Source organism: Bufo bufo, chromosome 11, assembly GCF_905171765.1.
Source record: "Bufo bufo chromosome 11, aBufBuf1.1, whole genome shotgun sequence".
NCBI lineage: Eukaryota > Metazoa > Chordata > Amphibia > Anura > Bufonidae > Bufo > Bufo bufo.
The window spans coordinates 72,319,419-72,334,749 of NC_053399.1; the positions used below are offsets into that span (position 1 = coordinate 72,319,419).

General features: G+C 48.8%; 2 protein-coding genes across 2 annotated transcripts in view; one reads left to right on the forward strand and one right to left on the reverse strand.

Annotated features, from left to right (window-relative positions):
* LOC120981622 (NACHT, LRR and PYD domains-containing protein 3-like) overlaps positions 1 to 15,331 on the forward strand; it is a 3,400,916-nt gene that overhangs the window by 661,194 nt on the left and 2,724,391 nt on the right. The window lies entirely within an intron of this gene.
* LOC120981623 (NACHT, LRR and PYD domains-containing protein 12-like) overlaps positions 1 to 15,331 on the reverse strand; it is an 840,242-nt gene that overhangs the window by 186,095 nt on the left and 638,816 nt on the right. The gene's annotated exons all lie outside the window — the stretch shown is intronic.

Consider the following 15,331-nt stretch of genomic DNA (forward strand, 5'->3'; position numbering starts at 1 on the left):
AAGATGCCCGCCGCACCCACCGCCGTTCGTGCCCAGCGCCACCTTTCCAGACTTCTGCGCCGCCTCCTAATCCTCTGTGCCGCCTCTCGCTCTCCCTCCCTCCCCCTCCTCCTCCTGCTGTAAGATCTTGCACGTGCGCACAGGGCTCTGCCTGATGCGCCCATGCGGACTTCTCCATTTGGCTTCTTACAGCGAAGTGCGCATGCGCCAGCACTTCGCTCAACCCCCTGTATGACCTGCACTCTGGCGCCAGCCTCTCAGAGCCCTGTGCGCACGAGCGAGATCTTACAGCAGGAGGAGGAGGGGGGGAGGGAGGGAGAGCGAGAGGCGGCACAGAGGATTAGGAAGCATTAGGAGCCCCGCCAGGGACCCTCCGCCGCGGTCTGAGGTGTCCGTGGCCAGTCAGACTCTCAGGCGCAGTGGGAGGAATCCGGTATCGCAAGGCAGGCCGGCGGGAGAGGGCCGGGCTCGTCCCAGACCCGTCTCCCTTGTAGCAGGGGGGAGGGAGTGTTCGCATGCGGCTGCATCCCCGCGAGATGTACCACACGGGGAGCGGGCCAGGAGGGCCTTACCTGAAGCACGAGGAGGCAGTGCGGCCAGGCCGTCTCATGGCTTGGGCCTTCCGGCGGTGGATGTTGGTGTGTCTCGTGCGCTGCGGCTGATAGATCCGGGCAGGCAGTTACTGAGTGAGGAGTCCAGGGATCGCACAGGGGCTGGTATGGAGGAGAGTACGTCGTGGCACCTAGTGGTGGGTCAGCGACATTGCACCCACGCGGTTGATGTTGGGGATACTGTGGCTCCGCCCCCTGAGCTGTGGCATGGAGAGGCGGCTTGCAGTGCAGCTGCTGCAGAGACTGATCAGGTGGGGGCAGGAAGGATGGGTAGACTGCGGCCAGGTGAAGAGGCCTACATGACAGGGAGAAGGATGGTTACCCTCCCCTCACGTCAGCTGCAGGATGGGGAGGCATCACAATTGGAGGAGGGCGAACTGGACCCAGGAGTGGACGTCACGGCAGGCGGAAGGGTCGTTTCGATGCTGGAGGACGCCGTGCCATGCGGAGCGAGCACGCCGGTGGGAGTGTCTGAAAGTGGATCTGCGGCTGCCGGAGGATCCATCCGGGGACGGCCAGGTCAGATGACGTCGTGTCAGATGCCGGTTGGGGGTGCAGTACAGCATAGTGGGGGGGGGGTTCTGAAGTTTTAGCTCGGGAGGTATTGTCTGGTATGCTGTCTTTGCTGTCGCGGTTGGGGACCGGTGCGCCTGCATCCCCGGTGTCAGTTTGGGCGTCCGCGCAGGCATTGGGGGCGTTGGATCAGGGGATGGTACGCGGTTCTGTTGAGGCTGGGGAAAGTGTCGCCGCTGTCGGTTTGCAGTCCCTCAGGATCAGGGGCGGGAGTTAGAGGCGACGTGGGGGATGGAGTTCGGTTGGCGGATGCGGTAAAAGGGGAGATATATGTGTGTTTTGAGTGACCGCTGGGGGCTCACTTGAAACAGGACATTAGGGACAAGATATGGAAGGATGAATATGTAGAGATATTCTCATTGCTTCCTTTGGAGAAATTTCGTTTCAGAATTGCCTTCAAGCCTTTGCGATTTTGGCCAGCGTGGTTGGGGAAAAGTCGCCCGAACATTGCTCTGCACTGTTCTGCTATATGGATGCGATAGGGGAGGCTCATCAGGCTTATGGGGGTGTGGCATGGCTTAGGTATGATGAGCAGTTCCGGCAGCGGAAGGCGGTCAGGCCTAGCATACGGTGGGATCATAAGGACATTGGTCTCTGGATGTGGTTGATGGCGGCGCCTAGGGGTGGTTCTCAGCCCTTTTGGGGATCGGCCGTGGGTCCCTCGGCCTCGGATTTTCAAGGGGGGAATAGAAGGGGTTGTTGCTGGCAGTATAATGAAGGACATTTCAGGTTCTTGTCAGACTGCTGGTACAAGCATGAGTGCTCCGGTTGCGGTGGCTTCCATAGTTTGTTGCAGTGTTTCAGGCGAGTGAAGGGTAAGGGACCCGAGGCTACGCAGAAGAGGGGTGACGCCGGTGAGGGTGGAAGAGATGGAGCCCTATTTAAGGAGGTATCCAAATAGGGAGGTAGCTCGGTTGTTGTTGGCGGGGTTTTCTGGGGGTTTCGTGAATCCGTGTAGTTTAGTTGGGCCGAGTATGTCGGCTCGGATTTTACCTCAGCGTTGCGCCATCCAGGCATGGTGCGGGATAAGATTGAGAAGGAGGTGGCGGCTGGCAGGGTTGTAGACCCCTTTAAGAAGTGTCCCTTGCCTGATTTGGGGGTGTCCCCGTTGGGTTTGGTGCCTAAAAAGGAGCCTAATAAGTTCAGGCTTATTCATCATTTGTCCTATCCGCAAGGGGGGGTCGGTGAATGAGTTGTGAGTTGTGCTCTGTGTCGTACACGTCTTTTGATGAGGCGGTACGGTAATTTAGGCGTTTCGGGCAGGGCGCCCTGCTCGCTAAAACGGATATTGAGGCTGCTTTTCAGTCATTGCCCATCCACCCGGATAGTTTGCATTTACTTGGTTTCCAATGGAAGGTTGTTATTACGTTGATTGTTGTTTGCCGATGGGCTGCGCAATTTCTTGTTCGTTGTTTGAATCGTTTAGTTCATTTTTGGAATGGGTGGTGAAACAGGAGTCGGGATGGAATTCGGTTTTGCATTATCTGGACGATTTTTTGTTCTTAGGTCCGGCCGAATTCAGGGTGTGTGCTGTTTTGTTGCATACGATGGAGCGAGTGGCGGCGAGGTTTGGGATCCCTTTAGCAGAGGGGAAAATGGAGGGGCCTGCCACGGTCATAACGTTTTTGGGGATTGAGATTGACAGTATGGCCATGGAATGTCGGCTACCAAACAACGTGTCCGATTTGTTGGCTGAGGTTGTCTTCCTACGGAGAGCCAAGAAGGTACAGCTCAAGCGGGTTGAGTCGGTCTTGGGCAAACTGAATTTCGCTTGTCGTACTTTGCCGATAAAACCGTTTTTTTGTCGGCGTTTGGCGCTGGCGACAGCGGGGGTTACTGCCCCGTTTCATTACTTTCGGTTACCGGCTGCGGTAAAGGAGGACTTGGCGGTGTGGGAGAGTTTTCTTGGGGAGTACAATGGGCAGTCTATGTGGATGGAGGAGGCGATTAGTAGTGTGGATTTGGAGTTGTTTTCGGATGCAGCAGGTTCGTGTGGATATGGTGTTTTTTGTCAGGGGCAATGGAGTGCGGAGGCATGGCCGGAGGAGTGGAAACAGGCTGGTTTCCTTGGCAACTTGGTATTGTTGGAACTTTTCCCTATTGTTTTGGCTACTGAGTTATGGGGGGACTGGCTGAGGAATCGGCGGGTGCGTTTCTACTGTGATAATATGGGTGTGGTGCAGGCGATTAATAGTCAGACGGCCAACTCTCCGCCGGTGTTGAATTTACTGGGGTTTGCGGTTGAATGCATGTTTTGTTGCTGTGCATGTCCCGGGGGTAGATAACGCACTTGCTGATTCCCTTTCTCGTTTCCAGTGGGATCGCTTCCGCAGCTTGGCGCTGGGTGCCGAAGTCCAGGGGTTGCCCTGTCCCCAGTGGCTCTGGAGCAAGGCCTTGGGGTGTCAGCAGACCTGATTAGGCAGTCGCTTAGTAGAGGTACGTGGTCGGCCTACTCATCGGTGTGGACTTTGTGGGAGGAATTAATGGAGCGGGTAGGGGGTTGTAGTTCGGTTGATGATTTTCGGACATTATTGTTTTTTTGGGTGGGTTCGTGTTATGCAGCGGGTTTGTCTTTCTCGGTCGCGTCAAAGAGGGTAGCGGCGGTGGCTTTTTGGTTGCGCTTGCGGGGACTGGCTGTTGTGTCTAAGTGTTTTGTGGTTCGGCAGGCGTTAAAGGGTTATCGTCGCGGGGTGATTCGGAGGGACACTAGAAGGCCAGTGTCTTTTGCGGTGTTGCAGATGTTGTGGGAGACGGCTGGGTCTGTTTGCGTGTCTGACTTTGAAGTGCTTTTGTTTAGGGCTGCGTTTTCGCTAGCCTTTTTTGGAGCCTTTCGAATTTCCGAATTGGTAGCGGCAAGTCGCACGGGTGGTGGAGGTTTGTTGCGGGAAGATGTAGGGTTGTGGGAAGGTGGTTTGCGGTGTGTGATACGCAAGTCTAAAACTGATCAGGAAGGTAAAGGTGTGGTTTTGTGGCTTAGGCCGTTGGGGGGGTCTGTACCTTGTCCAGTGCGTTGCGTTGAGGAATTTTTGGGTGTGCGGCCCGACGGAGCGGGTGCATTGTTGGTTCACCAGGACGGGTCGCGGTTGTCTCGCTTTCAATTCATATCTGTTTTTAGAAAGTGTTTGTTGGCTGCGGGTCTGCCCGTTAATGACTATGCATCCCATTCATGTCGGATAGGGGCAGCAACTGAGGCGGCCAGATCGGGGCTGGGTGAAGAGGTCATTAAGCGTATTGGGCGCTGGGAGTCGGATTGTTTTCACTCGTATATTCGGCCTCATCTTTTATGAATGGTTGGTGGGTGGGGTTGCTGCGAGTGGGTAGCGATTTGGTGTTGTTGGTTCTGGTACAACTATGTTTATTTTTGTTTCAGGGGCAGCGCCTTGTCTGGCATGGATTTTCGGGCACTCGTACGTCCATTGGGGGGCCTTACGAGCGGATGTTAGGAGGAACGGACGCCAATTGGGTTTCCCGACGGAAGAGTTGCTAATCCGGTGGATTGGGTTGAGGGGGCTCCTGTGGGGGCGGATGTTGCCTGAAATTCATACTAATGCCACTTTAGATCGGCCGCCTGATATATTAGTGCTCCATGTTGGAGGCAACGATTTTGGCGTGCGGCGATCTCGGGATGTGATTTGTTGATTGTATGGTCGGAGGTGGTTGCGAGACATTGTTGGCGGTTAGCCAGGTCGGTTGATCGTATCAATAAAGCCCGGGCGAAGTTGAATAAGGAGGTGGGGCGTTTTGTTCGCAGGCAAGGTGGTTTGGTGGTGCGCCATCGGGAATTGGAGGCGGCGTCGCCTCAATTCTTGAGAGCGGATGGTGTACATCTGACTGACGTGGGCATTGACATGTGGGCATTCAGGAAGGTTTGGAGACGGCCCTGAAGGTGTGGCGGGACGCCCACAGGTGAGGTGTCACCGGTGGTCGTTGGTGGCTACTTGATAGGGGATCCTGGGGGAGCATTACAATGGTTAAGAGATGCAGGACATGTTGGAGCCTGCATCTCATATGGTTTGTTAATGCCGAGGATGGGGCTCCTATTTGGGCTACAATGCCTACAGGGGGGAGAATACTGGTATACTTCAAGGAGTTGGTGCCCTTGGGTCGGTGAGTGCGGCCAAGAGTAAGTTTGAAGTACGAGGTGAGGCGGTGAAGGAGAATACTGCTAGTTTGGGTTGCCCTCCAGGATCCTTGTTACGGTGCAGTAGGCCATAATGTTGAGGGATGGGTCAAAAGTGCCTGCTGTTATTATTATTATTCATGTTATATGGTGTAAGATGTTGCTTGTAATGTGTGGAATAATAAAGTTTGGCCGTCATGGTCATTTTCACCAAAGCAAGTCAGTGTTGGTGTGATTATTTAAGGGGGAACAGGGTAGGTATTAGTAGACGGAGGAAATTCTTCCATCCTATTAAGTCATAATAGCAACGGAGCGAGGCGCAGACATAGTGTAGGGCGGACTGACTTAGGGGGAAGACTGTAGGCTAGGAGAGGGTTAATGCTGCTGGGATGGTGCATGGTAGGGGGTTGGTTTTTTTAACTAAGTGGGGAGGAGCTGGTAGTTTGGCGGGCGTTATATAAGATACAGAGGGAGGGGCTACGGGTCAGTTGCCAGCTAGAGCCAGCGAGTTTTTCCCACCCTTGTATTGGTTGGAGCCCGGTGGCAGTTTAGGAAGGGCTGCTTGATAGGGGATCCTGGGGGAGCAATACAATGGTTAAGAGATCCAGGACATGTTGGAACCTGCATCTCATATGGTTTGTGAATGCCGAGGATGGGGCTCCTGCTTGGGCTACAAGGCCTACAGGGGGGGATACTGGTATACTTCAAGGAGTTGGTGCCCTTGGGTCGGTGAGTGCGGCCAAGGGTAAGTTTGAAGTACGAGGTGAGGCGGTGAAGGAGGATACTGCTAGTTTGGGTTGCCCTTCAGGATCCTTGTTACGGTGCAGTAGGTGATAATGTTGAGGGATGGGTCAAAAGTGCCTGCTGTTATTATTATTATTATTCATGTTATATGGTGTAAGATGTTGCTTGTAATGTGTGGAATAATAAAGTTTGGCCGTCATGGTCATTTTCACCAAAGCAAGTCAGTGTTGGTGTGATTATTTAAGGAGAACAGGGTAGGTATTAGTAGACGGAGGAAATTCTTCCATCCTATTAAGTCACAAGTATAAAACACAATTTGCAGTCCAGTCCAGAAATGTGTATGTTTTGTGCTGCAGGCCCAGCAGCTACTATATATCTTTATATATATGGGTCCATAAAATCATAAAAAAGTAGGAGTATTCCCCCGTATAGTAACATAATACAATAACAGCCCTCTGATCGCTCCGTAGTGTCAGATAGATAATCTTCCTAAATATATGCAGCAGGTACGGCTATACCTTACCGCGCTTTATGTCCTGTGCGCTGCTGTCCACCTGCAGATTGGAGCGCTCGTGTTTAAATACAACTTCTCAGCTGCAGAAGGGGCCACATACATGCGCTGTGGCCCTCTTCCGTCTGCTGGGTGCTGTAGTTCCACAGGACTTCTATATTGCGTATAGTTGTGCAGTCCGTGGAGAGTGCGCCTGTTAGTGGTGGCAACGTAATGTTTTTCTTGATAATAGAAATATGATTTTTCTCAGAAGTTCGGGCTCTTGCTTAATAAAATGTAGTTCAGTTATATGCTTTTCTGGCCTTCAGCCCCCTCCTCAGTAGCCACAAAATAAGAGCTCATGCACACGACCGTATGTATGTGGTCCGCAAAAAATACGGATGATGTCCATGTGCATTCCGCATTTTATAGAAAGTAACAGCTTGGCCATAACATAACAGTCCTATCCTTGTCCGTTATGCGGACAATAATAGGACATGTTCTACTTTTTCATGGAACGGACATGCGGACATACAGAAACATAATGCACACAGAGTAATTTCCTTTCTTTTTTTTTTTGCGGCCCCATTAAAGTGAATGGTTCCACATACGGGCTTAAAAAAATGAAACAGGCATGGAAACAAAATACGCTCGTGTGCATGAGTCCTAAGTCTGTAAGGACAGAATCTATTGCCTATTTATAAGGAAAACAATTCCTGGACTGGTGTCCATAAAAACCAGAGCTGGATTGCACGTAGTAACTGTGAGGCAGTGACAGGCCTCATAGCTGCTAGGGGAGATTTATGGCAGGAGTTTCCATGTCTTCCCTGGCAATGATCAGGGCTGAGGCAGCACCAGGTGCCACAATCAGTCTGAGATAAGAGCCCAGCCCAGACTGTCAGTCAGGGGGTAGAGATGGCCTTGCGGTTCGCCCGGCGGTCGTTTCACGGCAAACTTTGATTGTTCGCGGTTCGCCAAACGGGCGAACATATGGCGATATTCGCTCCCACCATGTTCTTTTACTTTGTGAAGAACTCCATCAGGTGGGACAGGACAGCTAATTGAGACGTTTCAGCACATGGACATACCCCCTACCTTATAAATAAACCTGATCTGGGCGCCATTTTACATTCAGTCTTTTGCCAGTGTAGGGAGAGGTTGGTGTGTGGAGCAGGGACAGACTGTTAGAGACACCAAACGTTAGCTAATAGGGCCACAAAAGTATTTTTAAGGACTGGTATGGGTGTGCCATCAATAGGTGTGACTTACTGAGGAGTGTGAAATACTTAGAATATACTTTCTTACATAGAAAGTACATTATAGTGCAATTGTATTGTGCAGCAGTTGTGTGCGGTTCTGCTGCGTTACCGCATCTACACAAGTGAAAAACACCATTTGAAGAAATAATTTCTACTGGTGTTATTTACCAGTTGCCCCCAAAAAAACTGATTGAAGCAGGGGTGTTATTTACACTAAAATCATTTGCAGTCATTTCTTGTGAAAGAGAATAGGGCGGTATTTCAGTAATACACTAAACATTTAAATGCATTGCACGGTTGCATTCATTTCTGGGGCTTATTTCATAAAAAAAATAAAAATACATACACACTGCTGGTGAAAGCGTATATGTCACGCCCTGCCCTTTGGGTGTTCTGAGGAGATATGTCAGAGTTGCTGCACGTGACTCGATCTGAGAGTTTGTTTTGTTGTGGGTTTGAGCAGAATCCCACTGTAACGAGCCCCTGCTCGCTCTATTCTGCTCTCACGGCACTCCCTGATGTGACCACAATACCTGCTGGCTCCGCCGTTGATGATCCGCCCTCAAATGACCGCTCGTGTCGTTTTAATTCTCACAGAACTAACACCAGTCAGGCTGTATGTGAGTTCAAACTGACAAAATTCTTTATTGAATGCATCACATGTATTTATATTGACAGTTGGAACACCTCTTTCAATTGGTAAATTGTAAAACCCCCTCTGATTGGCTATGCAAATGAGGTAAGCGGGGATTAGTTCAAGAGCTTGGCTGGGAGGCAGATGGGTGTGGCCATTGTCACAGAGACCCTTAATAAACAGATTGCGCTTTTAATAATAATTCCACAACAAAAAAGGTCCACCAATGTCCCGATTTACATGGATCCACCAAGAACAGCATGCTCGTAACCTTGATAGGGGAACTATCCCTGAGTGCATGCCCTAAGGCTAGACCCTCTGCCCAGGGGCGACCCCTGATGGTGGGGACCCCCTGCCCTCGATCCTAGGCTAGCAACTCCTATATTGCCCTATTGTAAGGGGCTAATAGTAATAAAACTAAAGGTGGACTCATGTACATCCAGACAAATAGGACCAAAAACACATCAAACAATGCACACTGTATACAACCCTAATGGTATGATTAACCAAGAGGTACAGGGTGCATGAGACTAACTAATTAAAAACGACACCCTAATTTGATGTTCTCTGATATCAAGACAATATTAAATAACTAACCCCAACGCGTTTCCCCCACGGTGTGGGATCATCAGGGGGTGAATAATTTTATATATATAGTTCAGATAGATGAAAAGTAATAGACTGAGAAGCGTGGAACGGATGGAGACCCAGAATATACTAGGGTATCCATATATTGGATCTTAAAGGCCGTTCAACATTCAGTGGTGTCAAATCACAGACAACAATGAAATTAAAAATGGATCAGATGGTATTATTAGGAGGAGAGGGAGGAAGAGTAAAATATCGCATCCACTGGTATGTGAGTCCAAATCACGCATAGGTTGAATTCAAGGTGGATATCTGCAAAGAGAAAAAGATGCACATATATATATAAATATATACATACATGCATATATATACTGATGTATGAACACCTCTCATTCTTATTAGGTGAATAACCGCCACCACAATTATGGGCCCCAACAAGGGGATAACTCACTGTGTCCGGAGATAGCTCAGTGTATAAGATAGACACAGTTTTTCTGCAAGACAAGCCAACCCGACTATATGTCACCATACAGATAATGGTGTCCACCGCGTCCATATAAGTTTAATGATGCGATAAACTAGAACAAAAGCATATATAGTATTGCTGAGAGATTGTTCAACAAATGGAAACACCAGTGAAATCAGGGGGATAAGGATACCTTTGATACGTTATTGATAGGGTAGACATCAGCCCCAGGTAAGTGGCCTGTCCATTGTGGTTCTCCTGAACGGCGGAAAACGTATATTAAAGCATACACATAGCAGTGACCTATTCCTATACCAGGAACATGTTTGCAGGGATTACTCACAGTTAGAGCCAGTCATGGTGCTTCCCTCAATTCTACTCCTCCTAAGGTCCAATGTCAGACCTCTCAGAGACAGCCCCTCCTTATATATCTCTCCACAACCCCAATCACCTATTCCCTGAATACACATGTACCAATGAGGATAATTGAATACAAGGCCTTCGATGTGGGCGTGCGTTCCACTGTGGAACGCACGCCCGGATATCCGGTCGAAGCATCGGTGCTGTATCGAATACTTATGGATAGAGCGTGCGTTCCAATGTGGAACGCACGCCGCGATCTCTTAAACCGGAAGTGGCCCAAGGAAATGACGTCGTCCGTGCGTTCCAGTATGGAGCGCATCTCGATATGGAGCGCATCAGCTGGCCGTATGGGTCTGCGGTCAGGTAAGGCACACGTCTGATGCCATCCTGTCAGATCGCAGAGCATATTATGGTCCTAAGAGTATAGAGGACAATAAATTAATCTCCATTAAATCATGGATGGATCCATGTAAATCGGGACATTGGTGGACCTTTTTTGTTGTGGAATTATTATTAAAAGCGCAATCTGTTTATTAAGGGTTATTGCATAGCTGGACTTTAGTATTCTCTACCCGTTAACCCATTATATATAATCCTATTTAGAATTGCTGGACTTGAATTGTTTATTCTAGTTATGGCCAGTTTTCTCTCGGGGACCATATTCACCGATGCCGTAGTCAACGAAGCAAGGGACATTTTCTCTGATAAGGATGTACCAGGCCTAGGCCAACAGGCTACCAGTAAACAAGTCTTTAGCGACCTATATAATTGCTACAAAGATAACATTAAGTCATGGTGGAAGATCAAATCTTTGAAAAGCTATATTGGACATAAAATAGTCCCACGGGGTCTACGCCTCCGAGTAAGACCGGCCGACAGAATAGCTTCACCAGCCCTTTTAGTTAAGTGGGAAGAGATACTCACACAGAGCTCTCTAACTCTAATGAATTTACTATTGGAAGAAGAGAGATTAGTCTTTGAGCAATCCTCTAAGAAACTGCAGGAGCAAATTGTGATTGCCCTGAAATTTAAAGAGGACTCTGACTTCTCGAGACGTGAGAGCCCTCTTCAAACCTCTGTCGACCGCTTCCAGGGCCAGATTAAAGAATGTAAGCATAGACAGTTTGTCAGGGATCTGGGTGAGTTCAAAGATAACCGCGCCTACATTACAACACAAGGACCGGGAGTGGGACCTGAACCATCTTCCTCTGACTTTGATTCGTCAGATACGGACTCATACTCTAGATCCTACGGAAATTACCCCAACTCGTGGGGCGCGGGGTCGAAACGACGAGGCGGTCGAAGATGGCAGAGAGGCGGTGGATACAGAGGCAGGGGACGGGCGACACGTGGACCGAGTTATCCAAATGCCTCCTCTTCGCCTCCCTCTGGATATCCCAACAACACTCAGACACAACAGCAGCCCTCTTTTTAGAGAAGAGTGTGATGCCCTATCAATTACGAGACTGTGGTCGGACGGACAGGGGTCAATAGTGGACCTCCAAATCATTAATTTGTCAGCTAGGGGCCTGACTCCGGAAGAGGTGGGGGTCCTTAAGAGGGGTCTGTCCTTTGTACCTACCACTAATTTCAATGTGTTCTCGTGGACTAGGGACCTTCACCTCTTCTGCAGGAGGCTCAAGTGGCATAAGTTCTTTAGGGTTTCAAATAGGGAGACGTGTAGTAAACTTGGCCTGGAGGAGGGTGACTTTGACGACCTTCAGACTCTTACTGAACTTAATAGAGACCATACCCGTATCACGGGTTCAGGCCCCTTTACCACTCTGAAACCTAAAAGTAAAAGAATGCCACCCCCTGCCAATTACGAGCATGTGGATATTTTTTTACAGATGGTGACAAATGACCTTGAACAACTTCAAAATCGTGGTCCAAAATCTTTTAACCTCTCTTTGACCGATATGCGGGCACTGAAAGCACTTGAACAAGATCGCACCATTGTAATAAAACCATCGGATAAGAGGGGCAACCTGGTTGTCCTTAACCTCCTCAGGACCGCCGTACGCAGGATTGCGTCCTGGCAGCGGCCCTGCTCTTCTGGGTGGACGCATATACGCGTCCTCTCGCGATAGCCGAGATTTCCTGTGAACACGCGCACACAGGCGCGCGCGCTCACAGGAACGGAAGGTAAGAGAGTGGATCTCCAGCCTGCCAGCGACGATCGTTCGCTGGCAGGCTGGAGATGTGATTTTTTTAACCCCTAACAGGTATATTAGACGCTGTTTAGATAACAGCATCTAATATACCTGCTACCTGGTCCCCTGGTGGTCCCCTTTGTTTGGATCGACCACCAGAGGACATAGGTAGCTCAGTAATATGTTGCACCAAGCACCACTACACTACACCCCCCCCCTGTCACTTATTAACCCCTTATTCACCCTTGATCACCCCTGATCACCCCATATAGACTCCCTGATCACCCCCCTGTCATTGATCACCCCCCTGTCATTGATTACCCCCCTGTAAGGCTCTATTCAGATGTCCATATGATTTTTACGGATCCACTGATAGATGGATCGGATCCGCAAAACGCATACGGATGTCTGAATGGAGCCTTACAGGGGGGTGATCAATGACGGAGGTGATCACCCCATATAGACTCTCTGATCACCCCCCTGTCATTGATCACCCCCCTGTCATCGATCACCCCCCTGTAAGGCTGCATTCAGATGTCTGTATGATTTTTACGGATCCACTGATACATGGATCGGATCCGCAAAACACGTACGGACATCTGAATGGAGCCTTACAGGGGGGTGATCACCCCATATAGACTCCCTGATCACCCCCCTGTCATTGATCACCCCCCTGTCATCGATCACCCCCCTGTAAGGCTGCATTCAGATGTCCGTATGATTTTTACGGATCCACTGATACATGGATCGGATCCGCAAAACACGTACGGACATCTGAATGGAGCCTTACAGGGGGGTGATCACCCCATATAGACTCCCTGATCACCCCCCTGTCATTGATCACCCCCCTGTCATCGATCACCCCCCTGTAAGGCTGCATTCAGATGTCCGTATGATTTTTACGGATCCACTGATACATGGATCGGATCCGCAAAACACGTACGGACGTCTGAATGGAGCCTTACAGGGGAGTGATCAATGACGGAGGTGATCACCCCATATAGACTCCCTGATCACCCCCCTGTCATTGATCACCCCCCTGTAAGGCTGCATTCAGATGTCCGTATGATTTTTACGGATACACTGATACATGGATCGGATCCGCAAAACACGTACGGACATCTGAATGGAGCCTTACAGGGGAGTGATCAATGACGGAGGTGATCACCCCATATAGACTCCCTGAGCACCCCCTGTCATTGATCACCCCCCTGTCATTGATCACCCCCCTGTAAGGCTGCATTCAGATGTCCGTATGATTTTTACGGATCCACTGATACATGGATCGGATCCGCAAAACACATACGGACATCTGAATGGAGCCTTATAGGGGGGTGATCAATGACAGGGGGGTGATCACCCCATATAGACTCCCTGATCACCCCCCTGTCATTGATCACCCCCCTGTAAGGCTCCATTCAGACATTTTTTTGGCCCAAGTTAGCGGAAATTATTATTTTTTTTCTTACAAAGTCTCATATTCCACTAACTTGTGTCAAAAAATAAAATCTCACATGAACTCACCATACCCCTCATGGAATCCAAATGCGTAAAATTTTTTAGACATTTATATTCCAGACTTCTTCTCACGCTTTAGGGCCCCTAGAATGCCAGGGCAGTATAAATACCCCACATGTGACCCCATTTCGGAAAGAAGACACCCCAAGGTATTCCGTGAGGGGCATATTGAGTCCATGAAAGATTGAAATTTTTGTCCCAAGTTAGCAGAAAGGGAGACTTTGTGAGAAAAAAAAAAATATATCAATTTCCGCTAACTTGTGGCAAAATTTTTTTTTATCTATGAACTCGCCATGCCCCTCATTGAATACCTTGGGGTGTCTTCTTTCCAAAATGGGGTCACATGTGGGGTATTTATACTGCCCTGGCATTCTAGGGGCCCTAAAGCGTGAGAAGAAGTCTGGGATCCAAATGTCTAAAAATGCCCTCATAAAAGGAATGTGGGCCCCTTTGCGCATCTAGGCTGCAAAAAAGTGTCACACATCTGGTATCGCCGTACTCAGGAGAAGTTGGGCAATGTGTTTTGGCGTGTCATTTTACATATACCCATGCTGGGTGAGATAAATATCTCGGTCAAATGCCAACTTTGTATAAAAAATGGGGAAAGTTGTCTTTTGACGAGATATTTCTCTCACCCAGCATGAGTATATGTAAAAAGACACCCCAAAACACATTGCCCAATTTCTCCTGAATACGGCGATACCACGTGTGACACTTTTTTGCAGCCTAGGTGGGCAAAGGGGCCCACATTCCAAAGAGCACCTTTCGGATTTCACAGGTCATTTACCTACTTACCACACATTAGGGCCCCTAGAATGCCAGGGCAGTATAACTACCCCACAAGTGACCCCATTTTGGAAATAAGACACCCCAAGGTATTCGCTGATGGGCATAGTGAGTTCATGGAAGTTTTTATTTTTTGTCACAAGTTAGTGGAATATGAGACTTTGTAAGAAAAAAAAAAAAAATCTTCATTTTCCGCTAACTTGTGACAAAAAATAAAAAATTCTAGGAACTCGCCATGCCCATCAGCGAATACCTTGGGGTGTCTTCTTTCCAAAATGGGGTCACTTGTGGGGTAGTTATATTGCCCTGGCATTCTAGGGGCCAAAATGTGTGGTAAGAAGTTTGAAATCAAAATGTGTAAAAAATGACCGGTGAAATCCGAAAGGTGCTCTTTGGAATGTGGGCCCCTTTGCCCACCTAGGCTGCAAAAAAGTGTCACACATGTGGTATCTCCGTACTCAGGAGAAGTTGGGGAATGTGTTTTGTGGTGTCATTTTACATATACCCATGCTGGGTGAGAGAAATATCTCGGCAAAAGACAACTTTTCCCATTTTTTTAAACAAAGTTGGCATTTGACCAAGATATTTATCTCACCCAGCATGGGTATATGTAAAATGACACCCTAAAACACATTCCACAACTTCTCTTGAGTACGGCGATACCACATGTGTGGCACTTTTTTGCCGCCTAGGTGGGCAAAGGGGCCCACATTCCAAAGAGCACCTTTCGGATTTCACCGGCCATTTTTTACACATTTTGATTTCAAACTACTTACCACACATTTGGGCCCCTAGAATGCCAGGGCAGTATAACTACCCCACAAGTGACCCCATTTTGGAAAGAAGACACCCCATGGTATTCGCTGATGGGCATAGTGAGTTCATAGAAGTTTTTATTTTTTGTCACAAGTTAGTGGAATATGAGACTTTGTAAGAAAAAAAAAAATCATCATTTTCCACTAACTTGTGACAAAAAATAAAAAGTTCTATGAACTCACTATGCCCATCAGTGAATACCTTAGGGTG